Source organism: Lepisosteus oculatus, unplaced genomic scaffold (genome assembly GCF_040954835.1).
Source record: "Lepisosteus oculatus isolate fLepOcu1 unplaced genomic scaffold, fLepOcu1.hap2 HAP2_SCAFFOLD_121, whole genome shotgun sequence".
NCBI classification, from domain to species: domain Eukaryota; kingdom Metazoa; phylum Chordata; class Actinopteri; order Semionotiformes; family Lepisosteidae; genus Lepisosteus; species Lepisosteus oculatus.
The window spans coordinates 69148-74319 of record NW_027167671.1 but is presented as its reverse complement, the minus strand read 5'-3'; the positions used below and the strand labels follow the sequence as shown (position 1 = coordinate 74319).

The window sequence follows — 5172 nt, the reverse complement described above, 5'->3', positions numbered from 1 at the left end:
ATATTTTTTTCACCCGAGCATTTGTTTTCAATTAACCTGAACGTCATTTTCGCAGATCGCGTCTTATATAGGTCACGTGCTCAATCTGTAAAGCGCCACGCAGCGATCAGCGCGTCATCTCTGAACTCACAATTGCATTATTACTGAGAGAGTGACGGATTGCTCAAGGGGTTAAAATGATCGTAGTTTCTCATAGGTTATTGCTTTAGCTCATTCTCTTCGTCAGGGCATATATAAAAAAAACGTATTGTACGCCCGGTAGTAATGGTCAAGAGAGTGGCAAACTATTGCAGCAAAACCTTCCCGGATTAGGAATACCGCAGCAAAGCAGAAAGGTACCTATAGATTTTAGGAGTAGTTACAGTACCCTTTAAGAGAAGTTGCTTTCACTGAGACTTTATCTGGTATAACATTAGTGTTTCACTATTTTTCTATTAGTTAGAAATAGTCTGGTATAATATTTTAAAAGTAAATTAATATGACGTGCGTGTAACACAAGAACAGTAAACTATGGTGCAGAAAAAAAACTTGCATGGCAGCGACAGTCTTTTATTTTTGTGCGGTTACTGCGCATCTGCAACCCTGCAACTTGGTAAAGATCAGGCGAAGTCTATTTTCTGAATTGGACTGCTTGTTTCTACACTGTGTAACCAAAGTGGTCAAAAATACTGTTTTTTTACATTGGGTGTCCGCGGAAATCTGTCGATTTTCCGTTACGACCAGCTTCAGTAAAATGTCGTGCAAACGGTGCCCTTCTACACGCTACTTTGTGCAGAAGGTATGCAGAGGAAGAAGCATGAGAGCACCAGAATGAGCTCCCGTTTAACTATCCTGAAAGCAACGAATTCGTTTGATAAAAATCGATGTGTATATCAATGAAGATGTTAATTTGTTCAGTTCAAGATTTGTACAAACTTGTGGGAGGGCATGGGGGTGTAGCGACGCTTTCCAGCACGTGGTGAACCGATGCGACCGCCTGTAAGAGATGGGAGTCGCAAACGCATCATTGTCCGAGGATCGGAGCAACAGAAACGTTTTTTTCAAGACAAGCAGTATCTTCATTCATATTTTTATCAATAGAAATACAAACATATCCAAAAACGATATAAAAAAAAACAGTGGGGTGTGAATTCGAGCACTGGTCTTGTTACTTTTGAATGTGTGCTTACTTCATTCACCTACTGTAAGACGTTTTTTTTACACCAGAACCACACATCGTATTAAGAAAATAAATCTTTCCCGTTAAACATCTAGTAGCCAGTTCTGTCTAGTTCTTCTTGTGCCAGTTCTTCTAGAAAACGTCACCCATGTCATGAAATACAGTACATACTCTGTATGCACAATCCGTATCTCTACTGAATTTCTTTCAGTCTTCAAAGTACCTTTTTTTCTTCTTATGTTTTATGGTCCCAATAAATTAATTCCCTGATCACACTGTCTTTTCTTCTGATATTGCCAAGTTTTTGTCCTCTCTACCAGATTATGAACAGTGCATGATAAGGCTTTCTAGTAGTCTCACCTTGTAGTCTGTTTTCAGATCTGACCTTAAGACCCTGGCAGTCACATAGATCTTATGATGTATTCTGCATGTTGTCTTCTGTATATTGATTTATTTGGTACAATGATCTCTCCTGAATGTGCACTTTCCTAAGAAACAATGTTTTCTGAAAACTGCTATGTAAAATAAAGATTAATAATCGGTATACATATCACATAGGTAATATCAATCGCCAGACAGGATTGTACTATAGGCATCTGGGTGTTTATGATGATTTTTTCATGTTAATTAGAACAATAAAATTACAAACAAAATGTTTGGGTATAAAACAAGAAGTGTGTAGCTTACTCCCTTCAGCATTGAAGCAATACATAAGGTTTGCAACAGTAGTAAAATCTCATTTATAATACTGCATTCATTTGTATTCACCATACCTCTAAACTTACATTAGGTAATTAAATGTTCAGACTTTTATAGTTCAGTCGATTGGTGAATCCATAAAAATGAAAGATGTGAGAGATATTCTAGTTTTTAAAAATCCAAGGAGTGTAGATAGATAGGGTCAAGCAGTTTTTGTAGCAAAAGAGCCACAACTTGAAACTAAAAGAGAATTAATTCTTGAAACATGCTGTGGTATTGATGCTTCAATAAAATGGCTGGGCTGCTTGTTACTTTGGAGAGCTGTGGGTGCTTTTAACAGGATTCCTAGTTAGGTGTCTTAAGGCCCAATCTGGGCTCCTTGAAGTAGCAGCTAGAAATGGGATCTATATACAGTTAGGGGTGGCTTCTCTTTGTTCTTCAGATTACAATCTGTATGTCTAATATTTTTTTTAAATCATCAAGGAGCTGAGTTGCATTAACATTCATCTTTTATAAACATGCTGCTTATAAAGTCTGCAAGTACAAATCAGAAAATAGATAATATTAGCAGTAAGTACAGCCCCCTATTACTGTTTCTCCAGTTGTAAATTATAGAATAGAACTGCCTGCTTAGAGTTTGCTGCATTTTGGTTTATGAAATCGTTAAGAAGAGATTTAGGACAGTCTATACAGGTCTGAATGTTTGTAATCCCATATTTTTCGTGTTTGATTTATACATTCCATTACATCTGTCAATATGCGATGTTACTATTGTAATGCTTGAGTTGAGTACAGATAACACATCACAACTCTTTGAGGAGTTTTGCTTGAGTGTCAGTTTTAATACTTGTCATTTTTAAAGTAGCAAATCAGAATAGTTTGTAATGAAAACTGTGTTAAGTAAGTAGACTGGATCCAGTGATATCACTGTCCAAATTTGGACATTTTATTGAAGCAAACAGGATTTTACTGTTTGGACTCCTTGGAAGAGAAGGAGATTACATAAGCTACTACTGTTCTTGAGTCCTCAGGTTCATGTTCTCAAAAGAAATGAAAGTAGAGATGATGAGCTGAGAACTGTACTTAAATTGAATACAAATTATCACTATATCAGCTGTCTGTCAACATGGTAGCTAAAACTGATCTACATGTTTTAAATGTCTCTTGCACTCTTTCTACATCAAATATTTAAGTATATTTAGATTCAATTACAGTACATGGAAATGATAAAATATGTAAATTAGTAAAACATGCATTTGCTACAAAAACTGCTGTTTTTCTGGAAATCAGACATTGAGGATTAACAAGCACTAAGAACTTCATTGTTCCTGCCTCTCAGATGGACAGAGATCCCTGGTCTCCCCACCTGAGTGGCTCCTCTGAGAAAGACCTGCAGTTCACTAGAACAATGAATATAAGTCAGAAAAATGCCAAACGTGCCAAACGCATTGGTAAGTACCTGATTTATACTTTCTAGACTATTAATTTCAGGCTGAGTAATGAGTTGAGAACTGTAGTTATCAGTGTGTATACAGTCTATTTTGAATTCTTTAGCTAATTCTGAATCCAGAGAAAAAGGAGTAATTTAGGCTTGCATTAACTCCACCAAAATCATTCCAAACATTTCTGTCCATGGTGTGGTAAAAGAAAGTGAAGTACATTTCCCTCCTTGTGTGAGGAAAAAGACATGTGCTCCTGGTAGGGAGTAGTCTGTGTCAGTAACATGCAGTATGTTGGCAGGGCTGGAGGAGGTGAAGTGGGTTGTGCGTGTGCAGTGCTATATGCATAAAACACCAGGCACATTGAGAGGTCTTGCATGATTAGCAGTTGCTGAACAAAAATATTTTCTGCTGTCCCTGTCAGAGCTGAGGATGTGATCAAGATAAATTGAAATTAAGACTAAATTAACAGAGCTTTGATGGGATTAACCTGCTTTGCCAATGTGCACTGATTCCCATTATTGGTGTTTGTGTGGTCACCTGTTTTGTTGATTCCTGGCTTTTCAATGCATCTGCCCTCTGCTGCCTCTATTTCTTCTCCCCTGTCCCAAACTCTGTCATGGCAAAATACAGTAGCAGCTTGTTCTGAACTTGGCAGCAAGCTAGGGAGTAAGATTATTCCTCTTCAGAGACTGATATTTGTAACTGATCAGTATTAAAGCAATGTTTCTCAACCCTGCTTCTGGAGTATCTTTTAGTTTTCCTTCCAGCTGGTGGTACAGTGGTGAGCACTGGCTCACTTCCTGGCGTGCTATCTGCAACACTAAATTAAATAAAGTGGTTAGAAAATAAATGTGATCTAGTTGCTTTTTTTATTTTTCATGAATGCCTTTCCTACTGTGTCCTTCAGGTGAAGCCCTTGAGAATTGCCCTGTGCTAACTAAAGCCACGCTTGTGCGTTCTCGCTGCTTCTCCAATGGAATCAAGCCTGTGCCGCCGAACGCCCAACCCAGGTCTGTCCATGACACACGGCCCTCAGAAATGTACACATTGCAGACACATTCAGAGCAATTAAAATGCTGCCTTTACAACTCAAGACGGTTGTGGCTTTCATAAACAGTGCACTGAAGCTCGTTTTCCAAACTTGTTACTCAGTTTTTGCTTACTGCCACACAGGTAGCCTACTACTTTTAGAAACATCTTTTCTGTTTTTTTGTGGGGGCTGGAGTGAAGAGTGTTGATAAAATTAGCTTGTTGTTGTCCAAGCTTGCATCTTTTGTGGTTTTATGTGCTTCAAAGCAGGACTGTGAACTTGGCAAGGGAGTGAACACAGTTGACAACACTGCTCGAACTCTGTAAAGATGACAGAGCAGTGTTTATCATTTTTTCACTTTTCTCCACTGTCTCCATTTATGTCTTGCCTGCAGGTCCGATAACTCCCCTTCATCAGTAGCAAGGCCTCGCTTGGCTGGAGTCCCCTCCAGAAGGCTGATGGCTGCTTCGAGAGTGGAGTACAGCCCCAACCAAGGTGCTGACAGCTGGAGCTGCTGGCCTGTCATTTGTTTGAATGTGTTTGGTTGTGTGTATGAGTGTGTGCTGAGTAACCATCTGTGGGACTGGGCAAAATGGAAAGTAACCTAATCAGTACAGCTCTAGATTTGAGCAATACAGGACAGTAGAGGTTGAAACTTCCTGTCTGCTGGGACTCATTTACAGTTAAAGAGATAAAGAAATAAAGAACTTGCCTATTTTCCTTCTTGGTCGGTTCTTGCATTTGCCCTCCTTGTGTTGAGGTTGGTGCGAGTGTCAGTGTGTCTGCTACTGTGGGCTGTGGTGTTGTGAGATTGGTGAAAAGGGTGACATTTCTGAAGGGTG

General features: G+C 39.1%; 1 long non-coding RNA gene across 1 annotated transcript; it reads left to right on the top strand.

The window, feature by feature from the left end:
* The first annotated feature begins 242 nt into the window (after nt 1–242).
* Nucleotides 243–4809, top strand: LOC138226258 (uncharacterized). Its single transcript, XR_011184448.1, has 4 exons — nt 243–335; nt 3198–3309; nt 4208–4310; nt 4725–4809. It is a non-coding gene; the product is annotated as an uncharacterized lncRNA (long non-coding RNA).
* The last annotated feature ends 363 nt before the right edge of the window (nt 4810–5172 follow it).